This window comes from Taudactylus pleione, unplaced genomic scaffold (genome assembly GCF_031769625.1).
Source record: "Taudactylus pleione unplaced genomic scaffold, aTauple2 ptg000768l, whole genome shotgun sequence".
NCBI lineage: Eukaryota > Metazoa > Chordata > Amphibia > Anura > Myobatrachidae > Taudactylus > Taudactylus pleione.
This window is the reverse complement of record NW_028285170.1, coordinates 1,171,657-1,191,543: the sequence shown is the minus strand read 5'-3', so window position 1 is coordinate 1,191,543 and position 19,887 is coordinate 1,171,657. Positions and strand designations below refer to the sequence as shown.

General features: G+C 47.5%; 1 pseudogene across 1 annotated transcript in view; it reads left to right on the top strand.

Moving 5' to 3' along the window:
* The window catches only part of LOC148476852 (uncharacterized), a 75,897-nt pseudogene extending 59,186 nt beyond the window's left edge, over positions 1-16,711 (top strand). Inside the window, exon 5 of the transcript XR_015872596.1 lies at positions 15,748-16,711. The product of XR_015872596.1 is annotated as an uncharacterized LOC148476852 (transcript). The remainder of the gene's footprint in view (positions 1-15,747) is intronic.
* Positions 16,712-19,887: the final 3,176 nt, after the last annotated feature.

Below are 19,887 nucleotides of genomic sequence, written 5' to 3'. Positions count from 1 at the left end.
CCATAATTTGAGTGAACTAACTCTCAAAAGAAACATATAATAATCTCTATATCAAAGTCACTTCTTTTCAATTTGCTCCATATAATGTCGTTGGCCGATACGGGACTTCTCTTCTGTCAAACGTATAATGACCCAATCTTCAAAAGGTGGGGTGAATCTCAAAATATCCTCAGGAGAGGGGAAAAGAGAAGAAGGAAAACCAATGGTACAGTACTTCCAGAGCCGTAACTAGACTTTTTGGTGCCCTGTCCCAGAAAGAGCATTGACGCCCCCTCATTTTTCAAAGGGACATAATGCACCCAAAAAAGAGCCAAACAGCGCCCCCTGACCTATAGTGCCCTGTGCGATGGCACCGGCCGCACTACCCTAGCTACGGCCCTGAGTACTTCTCAGACAGGCATGTGGCTGTAATGATTCTCTACTTCGAATATTTCAGTATATCAATCGCATACCGAACTCACGTTAAAAACAGTGTATATACCAACCAAAAAGGTGGTATATACTCTGAGACACACACACGACTGGTGAGTGACCTGTGGGGTGGTCTGCAGACCGAGATAAAGACCCTGGGGAGTCCTAAAGATCCCTGACACATCATTACCCATACAATAAAAGCTGACAATAAGGACATATTATTACCCGTACAGTACAAGCTGACAATAAGGACACATCATTACCCGTACAGTACAAGCTGACAATAAGGACACATTATTACCCGTACAGTACAAGCTGACAATAAGGACACATCATTACCCGTACAGCACAAGCTGACAATAAGGACACGTCATTACCCGTACAGCACAAGCTGACAATAAGGACACGTCATTACCCGTACAGCACAAGCTGACAATAAGGACACGTCATTACCCGTACAGCACAAGCTGACAATAAGGACACGTCATTACCCGTACAGCACAAGCTGACAATAAGGACACGTCATTACCCGTACAGCACAAGCTGACAATAAGGACACATTATTACCCGTACAGCACAAGCTGACAATAAGGACACGTCATTACCCGTACAGCACAAGCTGACAATAAGGACACGTCATTACCCGTACAGCACAAGCTGACAATAAGGACACGTCATTACCCGTACAGCACAAGCTGACAATAAGGACACGTCATTACCCGTACAGCACAAGCTGACAATAAGGACACGTCATTACCCGTACAGCACAAGCTGACAATAAGGACACGTCATTACCCGTACAGCACAAGCTGACAATAAGGACTCGTCATTACCCGTACAGCACAAGCTGACAATAAGGACACGTCATTACCCGTACAGCACAAGCTGACAATAAGGGCACGTCATTACCCGTACAGCACAAGCTGACAATAAGGGCACGTCATTACCCGTACAGCACAAGCTGACAATAAGGACACGTCATTACCCGTACAGCACAAGCTGACAATAAGGACACGTCATTACCGTACAGCACAAGCTGACAATAAGGACACGTCATTACCCGTACAGCACAAGCTGACAATAAGGACACGTCATTACCCGTACAGCACAAGCTGACAATAAGGACACGTCATTCCCCGTACAGCACAAGCTGACAATAAGGACACGTCATTACCCGTACAGTACAAGCTGACAATAAGGACATATTAGTAAGATATCCTGATAGGACAGTCTGTGATCTCTGTGCCAGGTACATGACATATTATATCCCCTTCTACCAATGATCTTATTACTGACCATGTATTAGCCCTGACTCAGCTATCACTCAGTAACTCTCTTGTCTACTTCAGGGTCCATAGGGTATCCACAGGATACCTTGGGGTATAGGTGTGACGTCAGTCGCTGGGCACCATAGAGTTAAGCTTTTCAGCCTCCCAGGATGCACTAGGGTCCCCCTCCTATACCCCGCCCCCGAGCCAAGGCACCTCAGTTTAGTTTGGTGCCCGGCCGGCGTCGGGTGCACCTGTCGGAGTGGGGGCTAGAAGAGCCCCTGAAGCTTTCTTCAGTGCAGCTGTGACTGCACATCTGGATGTACAGCATGGACAGTCAGTCCTGACGTCCATGCTGTCTTCCCTACACCCCCGCCGGTACCAGAACGCCGGTACCGATCCGGGGATGCTGGTGAGCATCTGGGGTCACAGCTAGCGGTGACCCCAGATGTTCCGGACCATGGCCGGATCCAAGGGGGACAAAGGTAAGCAGCGGGTCCCGCGGTGGGTCCCCGCTGGTCACATGGTCCTAAGTCCCCAGGCAGGGGGCTCCCTGGGGACTGGCTGCAGCGTGGAGCCAGGCGACCAACCTGCGCTTTCCACTACCCCCTGGGACAGCGGACCGCAGCAGAGCGGTAGCGCTGCGGCGTCCCAGGGGTTAAATGCATGCCAGGGGAGCGCGCCTTCCCTGTTTCACAGCCGGCGCCTCCCCCGCTGCACACAGCCCTCTCTGCATGCTGCCGACTAGTCCTGTGGCAGCGCTCCTCCCCCAGGCCAGCCTCCTCTCTGCTCCTCGGCGGCATCTTCTCCAGAACGCATGGTGAACGCTGCTGGAAGCGCTGGACGGAAGCATCGTGGTCTGGGTCCCCCCGCATACCTCTCCTCCGCTGTGGCTCAGGTCTGTGTATGCAGCGCTGTGTCCAACCAGGCCCTGTGTCTGTGTAGTTGAGTGATCAGCGCTGTTAGTGCAGGAATTGTTATCTCTCTGCATTGTATGTGACTGTGCTAGCGCTGCCTGTAACTTTATCTTCTCTAAACTGTCAGCTTTATTACTGTCCCTGTTCTTTCTGCTAAAGCCCTTGCGGTGCGGTGCTGCAGGGTGGTCTCTCGCCTATTTAATACTTAATTGGTGAGAGAGGTCACAAACGTGGTGCCATCATGTCTGAAAGTGATTTTCCCCTCTGGTTACAGTGTACCACGTGCAAAGTACCGTTAGCGGAGGGGGAGGGTAGCGCGGAGGGCCTTTGCCGGCAGTGTTTGTCCATGGCGCGGCCTATTACGGTTACAGCACCGGTACAGGAGCCGCCCTGGGCTTGTTTCGCTCAGGCGTTAACAGCTTTAGTGGGCCAGTTAGCTCCGCAGCCCGCGTTTACTCCGATGGGTTTGTCCCAGCAGTCTGTGGTGTCGTCACCCATGCAGGGGTTCCCACGACAATTGGTGGTACCCCACAGTCTCCCTATTTCCCCGCTCCCGGGTTCTCAGGAGCCAGCGTGGGTTAACTCCCTGACGAGTTCTGTACAGCACTTGTCGGATGTGTTACAAGGGGAGTCTGTGATGCGGCCTCATAAAAGGCCGGTGGCGTCTCTGTCCGCTCCTTATGAGGATGACGAAGGGACGTCTGATGATGGGGAGATTCTGGATCCTTACGATCAGGAACCTCTCCATACTAAGGACGCTGATGCTAAGTCCAAAGTATATATTCCTGGACTTATTCGGGCGGTCCGCACAGCCTTGGTGATTGAGGACGAAGTTCCCCCAGCGGCTAAATCTAAGTATGCCTTTTTCAAAGATGTGAAGGGCGATGCCACAGTCTTTCCTCTTTCGGGTCAGTTGGTGGACCATTTAGAGGAGGCGTGGAAACAGCCTGGCAAGCGATACCAGCCGCAGAGACGCCTGGCGGTGGCTTATCCGTTCGCGGATAATTATTTTGCTAAGTGGGAATCCCCTCCACAGGTGGATTCTCACGTGACCCGTCTTGTCCGTAGTGCCACATTGCCGATGCCATCCATGTCCTCCCTTAAGGATGCTACGGACCGCAAGGTAGAAATCTGCCTGAAGTCCGCTTATTCCCTTGCAGGGGGGGCAGCACGGCCGGCTATGGCCATTTGCTGGGTTGCCAGAGCGATGGAGCGCTGGGCGGATTCATTAGAGGCTTCTTTTGAATCCGACTGTCCGGCCGAACAGGCGGAGTTGATTGGCAATCTCCATGATTCGGCCACCTACATCAACGAGGCGGCTCTAGACATTAGTACTCTGGTGTCTAGAATTTCTTCAGCAGCGGTAGCTGCTCGTCGCACCTTGTGGCTGCGATCCTGGAAGGCGGACGCAGATTCCAAGAAAGGTCTGGAAGCGTTGCCGTTTACCGGAGAAGTTCTCTTCGGTCCGGATCTGGATAAGATTGTGGCCACGCTGGCGGCAGCCAAATCTGCTTGTCTCCCGTCGGCCGCTGCTCCTTCTGGTTCTGGACCATCGTCCTTTCGGTCATCTAGGGCCCAGGGCAGGCCCAAACCACAGTCGTTTCCTCGACAGGCTGGCCCTAAGAAATCGGTCAAGCCCCGGAAGCAGGCATGGAGTACCAGACGTCCGGCCCCCAAGCCAGATGACAAGCCTGCGGCCTGACGGTCCGGGCCTCCCTTTGGGGGATCCCAGGGTGGGAGGCCGCCTGCTACAGTTCGCCCAGTGTTGGTCGACCACTACGACAGACACTTGGGTTCTGGAGGCGGTTTCCCACGGATACGCCCTCTCCTTCCAGCACAGATCCCCGGCTCGCTTCTTCACCACGGGTCTACCATCAGACCGGAACAAGGCTACGGAGCTGCGGAAGGTATTGCACACTATGCTCCAGGCTGGAGTTATAGTGCCTGTTCCATTCTCCCAGAGGGGCCAGGGTTTCTATTCAAATCTATTTTTGGTACAGAAACCCAATGGGTCATATCGTCCGATTCTCAACCTCAAAGCACTCAACAAGTCTTTGCGGGTCCCGAAGTTTCGGATGGAGACCCTACGGTCCATCATTCTGGTGCTGGAACCTGGGGACTACATGGTGTCATTGGACATACAGGACGCTTACCTGCATGTCCCTATTCTTTTGCGCCATCAACAGTTCCTCAGGTTTGCAATCCGCAGCGACCACTTCCAGTTTCGGGCGTTACCTTTTGGCCTGGCAACAGCACCACGTGTTTTCACCAAGGTGATGGCGGTCATGGCGGCTTCTCTGCGGCTGCAGGGAGTCCGCATGTTGCCGTATTTGGACGACCTGTTATTGGTGGCAGGATCTCCAGAGCTCCTGTTACGCCACTTGGACCTGACCATTGCACTGCTGCAACGGCACGGCTGGCTAATCAACTGGCAGAAGTCCACTCTAATCCCGTCTCGGAGGATTCTGCATCTTGGAGCCTTATTGGACTCGGGACAGCAAAGGATCTTCGTGACGGAGGACAAGATCTCTGCTTTACAGTCAAGGGTGCGCAGTTGCCTGCACAGCCGCCGGGTGTCCTTACACTCGGCGATGAGGTTACTGGGCTCCATGGTGTCGGTGTTCGACATGGTGGAATACGCCCAGTTTCACTCCAGACCTCTGCAGCACCTGATCCTGTCCAAGTGGAACGGGCTGCCTCAGTCTCTGAAGTCCCAGACGATTGTGCTCACCCCGGAGGTTCGCCTGTCCCTTGCGTGGTGGTTACAGACGATCCACCTCAACAAGGGACGTCCGTTCTGGGTTCCAAATTGGGTCCTGTTGACAACGGACGCCAGTCTTCGGGGCTGGGGAGCAGTTTCGGGTCCACACTTGTTCCAGGGCAGGTGGACGCCGACAGAAGCGGAGCTTCCAATAAATATCTTGGAACTCCGTGCGGTCTTCAATGCTCTCCAGCAGGCACAGCGGTTTCTCCAGGGTCGCCCGGTGCAGGTCCAGTCGGACAACGCTACCACCGTGGCCTACATAAACAGGCAAGGAGGAACTCGCAGTCGGGCGGCTCTCGTAGAAGTCTCTCGGATCCTGGTTTGGGCGGAGCGCAATCTTCCGGCCATATCAGCGGTCTTCATCCCGGGAGTGCTCAATTGGGAGGCGGACTTTCTAAGTCGCCAAGACGTTCATCCAGGGGAATGGTCCCTGCACCCGGACGTTTTTCAACTACTGGTGGACAGGTGGGGTCTTCCAGAAATCGACCTCATGGCGTCCCGGCACAACAACAAGTTGCCGGTGTACGGGTCTCGCACAAGAGACGAAGGGGCGTCTCTGGTGGATGCTCTGTCCGTCCGGTGGACGTTCCAGTTCGCATACCTGTTCCCTCCGGTCTCCCTTCTTCCACGGGTAATCCGGAAATTCAAACAGGAAGGAGGGACGCTCCTGTTGATAGCTCCCGCGTGGCCCAGACGGCACTGGTTCTCAGACCTTCAGGGTCTGTCCGTGGACAGTCCTCTGCGGTTGCCGCTACGACCGGACCTTCTGTCTCAGGGTCCTTGCCTTCACCCGGACCTGACTCGGCTGTCTTTGACGGCGTGGCTGTTGAGACGGCCATGCTGAGGTCCCGGGGGTTTTCCAGTTCTGTGGTGCGTACCATGTTACGAGCTCGGAAACCGTCTTCCGCGAGGATATACCATCGCGTGTGGCATACGTTCTTCCAGTGGTGTCGACCGAGAGGTTATGCACCGCGGGAGTTTCGTCTGTCTCGGATTCTCGCCTTCCTGCAAGCGGGACTAGATCATGGGCTTCGCCTTGCTTCTTTGAAGGTACAGGTTTCGGCCCTATCTGTCTGGTTTCACCGTAGGATTGCTACAATCCCGGATGTGCGCACCTTTATGCAGGGTGTTCTCCGCATTCAGCCGCCCTTTGTTCCACCTGTGGCGCCTTGGAATTTGGCTGTGGTCCTGAGGGCTCTCCAAGGACCGCCGTTTGAACCACTGGGCTCAGTGGATCTTAAATGGCTAACAGCTAAGACTGTTTTCCTTCTGGCCATTGCTTCGGCCAGACGTGTTTCTGAGTTAGGGGCTCTTTCTTGTAGACCCCCTTTCTTGGTTTTTCATGGGAACAGGGCAGTGCTCCGCACTCGGCCCGAGTTTCTTCCCAAAATTGTTTCCCAGTTTCATGTTAACGAGGAAATAGTTGTTCCGGCCTTTAACTCACCGGGTCTTTCCGTGGGTGAGGCCTCTTTGGATGTTGTGCGGGCCTTAAGGACTTATGTTGACCGCACTTCTTCGTTTAGGAAGTCGGACGCTTTGTTTGTCCTCTATGGCTTCCGTAAAAAGGGTTGGCCTGCTTCAAAGCAAACTTTGGCAGCCTGGATCCGTATGGCTATTTCTGAAGCTTATCTTCATGAAGGCCTACCGGTCCCACCTTCTCTGAAGGCTCATTCCACTAGGTCTGTGGGTCCTTCGTGGGCAGCTCGACGTGGTGCCTCGGCAGTTCAGATCTGCAAGGCTGCTACGTGGTCCTCTGTCCATACCTTCGTGAGGTATTACAGGTTTGACACCTTCGCCTCTCAGGATGCTTCCTTCGGGCGGCGGATTCTCCTTTCTGCACAGGAGCGTCCCCACCCTTAAAGGATACTGCTTTGGGACATCCCCAAGGTATCCTGTGGATACCCTATGGACCCTGAAGTAGAAAATATGAGATATGGTAAGAACTTACCCTTGTTATCTCTATTTCTACGAAGTCCATAGTGTTCCACAGGACTCCCGCCCTGTCGCACCTGTGCTGCAGATGGGCTTTGCTCTGGTCACCGGTTTTCCGTCTCCCTCTGGTGAGAATGTGATTCTTGTATGTGTCCAGATCTTTTTTCTCTCTCTTCCTTCTCCTCCTCCGGCCTATGGCTTGATAACTAACTGAGGTGCCTTGGCTCGGGGGCGGGGTATAGGAGGGGGACCCTAGTGCATCCTGGGAGGCTGAAAAGCTTAACTCTATGGTGCCCAGCGACTGACGTCACACCTATACCCCAAGGTATCCTGTGGAACCCTATGGACTTCGTAGAAATAGAGATAACAAGGGTAAGTTCTTACCATATCTCATATTTTCTCTCGGGCTAGTAATGATTATAGTCAGAGGAATGTGGCTTTTATACCTTGTGTCACTATGTACAAACGTATTACTACAATCCTAATACTCTGTTACAGGAGCTCTCTGCACAGTTACTGGGTGTGTAACTATATTTCCTTGTAACATAGAGATATACACCTGAGAGACTGACATTATACATCTAAGTGCATTGGTTTGTTTTATGTGTTATTGTCTATAATAAATGTATAGTGTTATTATTATATACTCTTACCTCACTCCTATTATATAATAACACCTGACAGCACAACCACAATTTCCCCTGACTCCCTGAGCTGAGACTGTCTGTCAGGGCGTCTTGTTATCCTGAGCAATAGAGACTCTCTCAGAGACAGCCATTGGCTGTGACAGTCCCCAGATCCTCAGAGTGTCACTGATTATCCCCCAGGACATGTCTCACCCCACCCTACGCTGCACACACATGGCCGGCAGGCTGGTCACACATGTAACATACATCTGAGGTGCGGTCATTTGTCATTTCATCATTTGTGCAGATTGACTGATGGGATTCTGTATTGTGTAACCCTTTGTGTGTCCCCTGGGCTGCCTGCTGTCCTATCCCTGTGTTATTAACCTCTTCTGTTCCCTTCCCCCTCCCCTGTGTTACTGCCACCTCTGTACATCTGTTACACCCCCTGTTGTGTGCTCTGTATTCCTACGTTACTTCCCCTCTCCCCATATCTGCACCCCTTCTGCTCTCCTGTGTACTCTCCCCTCACACCCCTGTTATCTATATGACCTCAGTATAGTCACAGATTCTCTCCGTTTCTGGAATAAATGTAAAACAAAGTAAAAAATCCCCAAATCCCTAATTCATGTGTTTGTAAAAGATTCACGTGGAGCAAATTGCACCAAATCTGTGTCTGGGAGGAATAAGACCCCCGGCCAGGAGAGGAGCATTGGTGTAACCTTATACAGTACAGCGTTGTGTGATGGCCTCTGAGGAGCCTTATGGGGCTGGGTCACAGGAACCTCTGACAGACACTGACCAGGGCTCTATGGCTGGGGGGAAAGGGGAGACATACTGGTCACTCAGTGTTACATGTCTGACTGTGTTACATGTGTTCTCTGTGATGTGTATTATATTTATTCTATTTATTCCTAGATAGTCCTGCTGTGAGGAACCAGAGTCTTTATTACACGTCACACGTTCTATATTCTCACTGATTCACTGAAGATGGACATGGATGAAAGTCACAGGACTGAGAGGATCTTACATCTCACCCTGGAGATCATCTACCTGCTGACTGGGGAGGTGAGAGGGTCTGGGGGTGTCACAGTGACATCACTTATATCTATAGTAATAATACAGGGACATGACTGGGGAGGTGAGGGGATCTGGGGGTGTCACAGTGACATCACTTATATCTATAGTAATAATACAGGGACATGACTGGGGAGGTGAGGGGATCTGGGAGTGTCACAGTGACATCACTTATATCTATAGTAATAATACAGGGACATGACTGGGGAGGTGAGAGAGTCTGGGAGTGTCACAGTGACATCACTTATATCTATAGTAATAATACAGGGACATGACTGGGGAGGTGAGGGGATCTGGGAGTGTCACAGTGACATCACTTATATCTATAGTAATAATACAGGGACATGACTGGGGAGGTGAGGGGATCTGGGAGTGTCACAGTGACATCACTTATATCTATAGTAATAATACAGGGACATGACTGGGGAGGTGAGAGGGTCTGGGAGTGTCACAGTGATATCACTTATATCTATAGTAATAATACATGGACATGACTGGGGAGGTGAGGGGATCTTGGAGTGTCAGTGACATCACATATATCTATAGTAATAATACAGGGACATGACTGGGGAGGTGAGGGGGATCTGGGAGTGTCACAGTGACATCACTTATATCTATAGTAATAATACAGGGACATGACTGGGGAGGTGAGAGGATCTGGGAGTGTCACAGTGACATCACTTATATCTATAGTAATAATACAGGGACATGACTGGGGAGGTGAGAGAGTCTGGGAGTGTCACAGTGACATCACTTATATCTATAGTAATAATACAGGGACATGACTGGGAGAGCAGGTATTGGGGCCCCCTATATACACACACCACCCTGATATTCACATATACACAATGTACTCAGTCACTGTGTGTCTCCTATAGATGGACCCAGTAACAGAAATACCCCAGAGAGATGTCCACATCCTCTTTATTCACAGTATTGTACAGAGGAGAATCACAGGACCCCACAGGAGCATCAGGTAGATGGGATTTAGGGTCTCACCAATATACCACAGTGACCGTCACTATATGATGTGTAGAGAAGCTGTGTGTGTTTTATGCACTGATATTATACTGTCTATTCTCAATTAATGAAATCAAACATTATTAAAAAAACAAAACCATTTTTGTTTAGGGTGCAGCTCAGGCTAATATTAAGGTAGCAGATATAGAGCGAGAAGAAGTGACGTATGTGACTGATATGAAGGCAGAAGAAATAGAGGGAGAAGAAGAGACGTATGTGACTGATATGAAGGCAGAAGACATAGAGGGAGAAGAAGAGAGGTATGTGACTGATATGGAGGCAGAAGAAGAGACGTATGTGACTGATATGAAGGCAGAAGATATAGAGGTAGAAGAGACGTATGTGACTGATATGAAGGCAGAAGAAGAGACGTATGTGACTGATATGGAGGCAGAAGAAGAGACGTATGTGACTGATATGAAGGCAGAAGATATAGAGGTAGAAGAGACGTATGTGACTGATATGAAGGCAGAAGATATAGAGGGAGATGCAGAGACGTTTGCGTGGGGCAATCAGCAGTTTACGATGGAGGAAATCCCTAAAGATATCAGCACAGGTGAGTAATAAACACTTATTACAGAATAGTCACATTCTCCTTGTTCATTGTCTTAACTTACACCCTCCTCTGTCAGTACAAACTAATAAAGTAAATGTATCTGCCCAGTGGGGGAGTCGGGAGCCATCAGCCCCTATTATATACTCCTGCTCTCCCCTTCACATCATGTCACTCTGTTACCAGCCCAGAAATCTGACCAGTCTCCTCCCCACACTCTCTGGTGTATCTCAGATGCTGAGATGGAGATCACAGTAGAATACTGCTAGTATGACCTGTGTGTGTGATAATGTATAAACCATGCCTGCACTCTGTTACACATACTGAGATGGAGATCCGGAGAGTGTGAGGACACAGCAGGATACAGCTAGTATGTCCTGTGTGTGATATAATGTATAGACCATGCCTGCACTCTGTTACACATACTGAGATGGAGATATGGAGAGTGTGAGGACACATCAGGGTGCAGCTAGTATGTCCTGTGTGTGATATAATGTATAGACCATGCCTGCACTCTGTTACACATACTGAGATGGAGATATGGAGAGTGTGAGGACAGCAGGATACAGCTAGTATGACCTGTGTGTGATATAATGTATAGACCATGCCTGCACTCTGTTACACATACTGAGATGGAGATATGGAGAGTGTGAGGACACAGCAGGATACAGCTAGTATGTCCTGTGTGTGATATAATGTATAGACCATGCCTGCACTCTGTTACACATACTGAGATGGAGATATGGAGAGTGTGAGGACACAGCAGGATACAGCTAGTATGACCTGTGTGTGATATAATGTATAGACCATGCCTGCACTCTGTTACACATACTGAGATGGAGATAAGGAGAGTGTGAGGACACAGCAGGATGCAGCTAGTATGTCCTGTGTGTGATATAATGTATAGACCATGCCTGCACTCTGTTACACATACTGAGATGGAGATACGGAGAGTGTGAGGATACAGCAGGGTGCAGCTAGTATGACCTGTGTGTGATATAATGTATAGACCATGCCTGCACTCTGTTACACATACTGAGATGGAGATATGGAGAGTGTGAGGACAGCAGGATACAGCTAGTATGACCTGTGTGTGATATAATGTATAGACCATGCCTGCACTCTGTTACACATACTGAGATGGAGATATGGAGAGTGTGAGGACACAGCAGGATACAGCTAGTATGTCCTGTGTGTGATATAATGTATAGACCATGCCTGCACTCTGTTACACATACTGAGATGGAGATATGGAGAGTGTGAGGACACAGCAGGATACAGCTAGTATGACCTGTGTGTGATATAATGTATAGACCATGCCTGCACTCTGTTACACATACTGAGATGGAGATAAGGAGAGTGTGAGGACACAGCAGGATGCAGCTAGTATGTCCTGTGTGTGATATAATGTATAGACCATGCCTGCACTCTGTTACACATACTGAGATGGAGATATGGAGAGTGTGAGGACACAGCAGGGTGCAGCTAGTATGTCCTGTGTGTGATATAATGTATAGACCATGCCTGCACTCTGTTACACATACTGAGATGGAGATATGGAGAGTGTGAGGACACAGCAGGATACAGCTAGTATGTCCTGTGTGTGATATAATGTATAGAGCATGCCTGCACTCTGTTACACATACTGAGATGGAGATCAGGAGAGTGTGAGGACACAGCAGGGTACAGCTAGTATGACCTGTGTGTGATATAATATATAGACCATGCCTGCACTCTGTTACACATACTGAGATGGAGATATGGAGAGTGTGAGGACACAGCAGGGTACAGCTAGTATGACCTGTGTGTGATATAATGTATAGACCATGCCTGCACTATGTTACACATACTGAGATGGAGATATGGAGAGTGTGAGGACACAGCAGGGTGCAGCTAGTATGACCTGTGTGTGATATAATGTATAGACCATGCCTGCACTCTGTTACACATACTGATATGGAGAGTGTGAGGACACATCAGGGTGCAGCTAGTATGTCCTGTGTGTGATATAATGTATAGACCATGCCTGCACTCTGTTACACATACTGAGATGGAGATCAGGAGAGTGTGAGGACACAGCAGGATACAGCTAGTATGTCCTGTGTGTGATATAATGTATAGACCATGCCTGCACTCTGTTACACATACTGAGATGGAGATATGGAGAGTGTGAGGACACAGCAGGATGCAGCTAGTATGACCTGTGTGTGATATAATGTATAGACCATGCCTGCACTCTGTTACACATACTGAGATGCAGATATGGAGAGTGTGAGGACAGCAGGATACAGCTAGTATGTCCTGTGTGTGATATAATGTATAGACCATGCCTGCACTCTGTTACACATACTGAGATGAAGATATGGAGAGTGTGAGGACACAGCAGGATACAGCTAGTATGTCCTGTGTGTGATATAATGTATAGACCATGCCTGCACTCTGTTACACATACTGAGATGAAGATATGGAGAGTGTGAGGACACAGCAGGATACAGCTAGTATGACCTGTGTGTGATATAATGTATAGACCATGCCTGCACTCTGTTACACATACTGAGATGGAGATATGGAGAGTGTGAGGACACAGCAGGATACAGCTAGTATGACCTGTGTGTGATATAATGTATAGACCATGCCTGTACTCTGTTACACATACTGAGATGGAGATATGGAGAGTGTGAGGACACAGCAGGATACAGCTAGTATGTCCTCTGTGTGATATAATGTATAGACCATGCCTGCACTCTGTTGCACATACTGAGATGGAGAGTGTGAGGACACAGCAGGATACAGCTAGTATGTCCTGTGTATGATATAATGTGTAGACCATGCCTGCACTCTGTTACACATACTGAGATGGAGATATGGAGAGTGTGAGGACACAGCAGGATGCAGCTAGTATGTCCTGTGTGTGATATAATGTATAGACCATGCCTGCACTCTGTTACACATACTGAGATGGAGATATGGAGAGTGTGAGGACACAGCAGGGTGCAGCTAGTATGACCTGTGTGTGATATAATGTATAGACCATGCCTGCTCTCTGTTACACATACTGATATGGAGAGTGTGAGGACACATCAGGGTGCAGCTAGTATGTCCTGTGTGTGATATAATGTATAGACCATGCCTGCACTCTGTTACACATACTGAGATGGAGATATGGAGAGTGTGAGGACACAGCAGGGTGCAGCTAGTATGACCTGTGTGTGATATAATGTATAGACCATGCCTGCTCTCTGTTACACATACTGATATGGAGAGTGTGAGGACACATCAGGGTGCAGCTAGTATGTTCTGTGTGTGATATAATGTATAGACCATGCCTGCACTCTGTTACACATACTGAGATGGAGATATGGAGAGTGTGAGGACACAGCAGGATACAGCTAGTATGTCCTGTGTGTGATATAATGTATAGACCATGCCTGCACTCTGTTACACATACTGAGATGGAGATCAGGAGAGTGTGAGGACACAGCAGGATACAGCTAGTATGACCTGTGTGTGATATAATGTATAGACCATGCCTGCACTCTGTTACACATACTGAGATGGAGATATGGAGAGTGTGAGGACACAGCAGGATACAGCTAGTATGACCTGTGTGTGATATAATGTATAGACCATGCCTGCACTCTGTTACACATACTGAGATGGAGATATGGAGAGTGTGAGGACACAGCAGGGTGCAGCTAGTATGACCTGTGTGTGATATAATGTATAGACCATGCCTGCACTCTGTTACACATACTGAGATGGAGATATGGAGAGTGTGAGGACACAGCAGGATACAGCTAGTATGTCCTGTGTGTGATATAATGTATAGACCATGCCTGCACTCTGTTACACATACTGAGATGGAGATATGGAGAGTGTGAGGACACAGCAGGGTACAGCTAGTATGACCTGTGTATGATATAATGTATAGACCATGCCTGCACTCTGTTACACATACTGAGATGGAGATACGGAGAGTGTGAGGACACAGCAGGATACAGCTAGTATGTCCTGTGTGTGATATAATGTATAGACCATGCCTGCACTCTGTTACACATACTGAGATGGAGATACGGAGAGTGTGAGGACACAGCAGGATACAGCTAGTATGACCTGTGTGTGATATAATGTATAGACCATGCCTGCACTCTGTTACACATACTGAGATGGAGATATGGAGAGTGTGAGGACACAGCAGGATACAGCTAGTATGTCCTGTGTGTGATATAATGTATAGACCATGCCTGCACTCTGTTACACATACTGAGATGGAGATATGGAGAGTGTAAGGACACAGCAGGGTGCAGCTAGTATGTCCTGTGTGTGATATAATGTATAGACCATGCCTGCACTCTGTTACACATACTGAGATGGAGATATGGAGAGTGTGAGGACACAGCAGGATACAGCTAGTATGTCCTGTGTGTGATATAATGTATAGACCATGCCTGCACTATGTTACACATACTGAGATGGAGATATGGAGAGTGTGAGGACACAGCAGGATACAGCTAGTATGACCTGTGTGTGATATAATGTATAGACCATGCCTGCACTATGTTACACATACTGAGATGGAGATATGGAGAGTGTGAGGATACAGCTAGTATGACCTATGCTGAGATGGAGATTTGTCTTTTTTACGGACTATTCCCCGGCCAGTGTTACTCCTACACCTATACCTCCTCATGACAATCATCAGCAAATACTTGATGAAGTCACTGAGTATATGGAGATGTTGGGGTACAGCCGGGCACATCTTATTATAGTTACACAGTATGGAGATGTTGGGGTACAGCCGGGCACATCTTATTATAGTTACACAGTATGGAGATGTTGGGGTACAGCCGGGCACATCTTATTATAGTTACACAGTATGGAGATGTTGGGGTACATACGGGGACGTCTTATTATAGTTACACAGTATGGTATGGTTCTGCAGGGGTGCTAATTCCCATATAATTATTCTGTTCCCAGCAGATGGACACAGCAGCAGGAATAACTCGGGGAGACGTCTCATATTATCTCCAGATTTTGACCTAGATGATAATAACTTCTCACAGGACTCTCCAGGAGAAAACCCCTTTACTCCTAGTATACATCCAACATCTCATAGTGCAGATATATCATCTGATCCCTCTAACCATGAAGATAATCCCTGTTGCGTTACAAATAGTTCAGATCACACAGGTGATAACCCATTGTCATGTTCTGAATGTGGGAAAGGTTTTACAAAGCAGATCAGTCTTTCTAAACATCAGAAGAGAGTACACGCAGCTGAGAGGCCTTTTCTGTGTTCTGAGTGCAGGAAATGTTTTATACTGAGAGAAGATCTTGCTAGACATACAAAGATTCACAAAATTGAGAGACCATATTCATGTTCTGAGTGTGGGAAATGTTTTACATATAAATCATGTCTTGTTAAACATCAGAGACATCACACAGGTGAGAAACCTTTTTTATGTTCTGAGTGTGGGAAATGTTTTATACGGAAAGCACATCTTGTTAGACATCTGAGAATTCACACAGGTGAGAAACCATTTTCATGCTCTGAGTGTGGGAAATGTGTTGCACAGAAATCAGATCTTGTTAAACACAGGAGAAGTCACACAGGTGAGAAACCATTTCCATGTCCTGAGTGTGGGAATTGTTTTACACAGAAATCATCTCTTGTTATACATCAGAGATCTCACACAGGTGAGAAACCATTTTCATGCTCTGAGTGTGGGAAATGTTTTACACAGAAATCAGTTCTTATTACACATAAGAGAAGTCACACAGGTGAGAAACCATTTTCATGTTCTCAGTGTAGGAAAGGTTTTACTAAGCACAAGAGTCTTTCTATGCATCAGAAGAGAGTTCACGCAGCTGGAAGGCCTTTTCCATGCTCTGAGTGTGGGAAATGTTTTACACAGAAATCACATCTTGTTACACATCAGAGACTTCACACAGGTTAGAAACCATTTTCATGCTCTGAGTGTGGGAAGTATTTTACATATAAATCAAGTTTCGTTAAACATCAGAGACATCACACAGGTGAGAAACCATATCCATGCTCTGAGTGTGGGAAATGTTTTACAAATATATCCGCTCTTTTTAGTCATCAGAAACGTCACACATGAGAAAAACAATGTGTATGAGCGTCTAGAAATATATAGAAATTGCAGCGATATTTGGATCACTGAAATAATAATTGGGAATTATGAGAACAAGCATAAATACAATGTTAGCCTAGATTGCTGTCCCTGCTTGTTGAAGGGTAAATTACATTTGCATGATCACACTATGGGCCTGATTCAGAAGCAAATGCAGCTGCAGTCTCTTACAGATCGCAGGTGCTAATATATGCTAATGCCGAGGTACAGCCGCCATAACCACGCCCACTGCTACCTTCTCGTTATCATCCAATGTCGCCCTCCTGTGTAATCGGTACCATCGCCGCACATCAAGCAGTCACGCAGCATTTACATCAGGTTTGACCAGCCGCAAACACTGCAGCTCTCCTGACACGCAGAGAGGTCTCATGCTGCAGCGGCCATCGCTATGTCTAATTTATACACGCCCATGACATGGCGATCACACGGACAGATACGTCTGCAGTTTTTTGTCCATCCCCCCGTTACCTCCTTCCAAACGCTGTCACCCTGCAACTCACTATGTGATGTATTCTTCTGTGCATCCGTAATCGCAATGTGATCGCTGTGTGACTTATACGCAGGTCTGATGGCAAGCATTCGCTCTATCTGCGTAACTACCATCATTATATCCTCTGCTGAATCAGCCCCTATATACTAATATATTACACTTTTATTATATATCCAGACGGATGTCACTAACATAGGGCTCTAAAAGGTTCCTCATGTAATGGCTTTCAGTTTCCTTATTCTATCAGATCAGAGGTTCCCAAACTCTTCTATTAGAGGCCAGGTATTAAGGATATCCATGCTTGAGCACAGGTCACCTAATTTCTCAGCCAATTTGATTTAACCATTTGGACTCAATCATGGATAACCTTAAACCCTGGCCTGTAATGGGGGAGTTTGGGAAGCTCTGTATTAGATTATTATTGTGGTCTTGGCCTATTTCTGCAGTAACAAGACCACATGATGTAATATAGGACATAACTAATCTGTCACCATGACAATGTGCTGGGGATGTAATATGGGAACTGGGAAACTATGACATCATGTGATGACTGGGCTGTAAGTGACGGGGTGAGATGGGCGATATAATGACATCTGTGACCTCTGATTTTATCTCACTGGATCCAGTATTCTCTGGTTGGGTTTCCTGGTAAATGGATCTCTAATCTCCTTACAGCAGTCTGATGTCTGGTTCCTTCTAATTAGATCCTCTGTAACCTACTATTTACACTGTTCCAAAAGATATGAACATTAAAATCATGATCATATATTTAATGTATACATACTGTAACTTGTGTTGGGACACAGGAAGCTGCTGGTCCTGGTATAAACCACTAACAGTAATGTACATTAAGTGCATCAGGCTCCCGATATCCCCAGCAGAATACAGATGTGAGCAGGGTACGTAGTATTGGAGGAATAATACAGGGACATCACAGGATAAGTAGGATCAGTACAGATTGTCCTCAGTATGTCCTGCACTGTCACCTCCCACAGTGGTGACACCACCAGTAATGTGCAGGGTCAGGAGATGAAGATTATTTGGTAGTGAGGAAATCACAGAAAGGACAATACAAGCTTTGTTACACACCTACAAATATGAGCTCAAAGTGTTTGGTAACAAGAAAACCAAACTCCGCATGGACCTGTCTGATGTCCATGTGGGGTAACACAGTTGCACTTGTTTGTTAGTATTTACCACACTTAATGACCTGAATGTTTTTGTACATTGTTAGTAAAGCTGGAATAGTGACCAGTTGTCCTCTCGGTGGTGCACATGTTCTGTGATGGCCTAGATCCTTGGTGGCTAACCTTGACACTCCAGATGTTGTGGAACTACATATCCCAGCATGCACTGCTACCATTTTGCTATTAGGGCATGCTAAAACTGTGGCAAGGCATGCTGGGATATGTAGTTCCACAACATCTGGAGTGTCAAGGTTAGCCACCACTGGCCTAGATGTAAGATCTAGTGATTTGCTGTAAGACGGGATTTAGTGGAAACACTGATATTACCAGAGATGTCACAAGGAAGTATAGAGGTTTCTGCATGAGGGTGAGTTGTGTCTCACGGGCTGGTCACACTGGCAGGAGAAAATAACAGATAGGGACAGGGCAGTCAGCTATAGAGCAGGGTACGAACCGAGGTCAGGGCCACAGAAGAACAAACACAGGCATAAGCCGGGTCAGTATTGGTTAATCAGATAATTACTGTGATTCATTCAGAACTGGATATAAACTGACATAAAGCTGTATTACTCTGTCACTTTAGGTACCGGTGATTATAGGTATATATTGGGGTGATTATAGGTATATATTGGGGCTGCACCAGCTCATCCTATTCCTCGGTTCTTGTTATGCAGTTATTTATTGTTCTGTCTTTTAGCTTTATCCTAACTTTGCTCTTAGTATCTTTATACTGTGAATGTCTTAGTATCCATTTCTCATACCCAAACAAGGAAGGTTTTGTCTTACACGTGTGCCCCTCTCTCCTGTCTCCTGTCACTGTGACACCGCTCTGGTGTTGGGGATTTGCTCTCTGATGGGCACCTGCATGGATACACTGGCCTGTCCTGTCATTACCTCCTATCATGGTATATATCAGCATTATGTTAGTACATATGTATTAGATAATATGTCATCTCTATTGTATGTGTGCCATGGAGGGAATGACAGCACTGTGCGAGTATCATATCCTGCAGCTTATAATACATGAGTAATACAGAAATGACACATTGTACACAAGCCATGAATAATAACAGGAATTGCTCTGTATGAGTAACTGGACGTTACAGGACTATTATGTGCAGGATGTTACTCTCATCATTAATGTAAGGACCATATTATACCAAAGAGAGAAAGCCAGGACAGCTATTCCTCATGGATGGCTCCTAATACGTACAGACCCCACCTGATGGAAAATGCCAGGATGCTGCACATCTCTGAGCGTTGGATGTATGATCTGTTATCTATATACAGGTGCACAGCACAGCGTCACTGTACCAGTATGCCGGGAGCCTCACATCATTACTCTGTTCTGTTACCTAGCTGTATCCATGTCAGTCTTGTCTGATCATAGTTGTAATGGAGTTATATGAGCTGACATACTCTGTGCTGCTGTTACCATTCTCTTTAGTTACAGATTTCCAGCACCACCCACATTATCTGCTGCT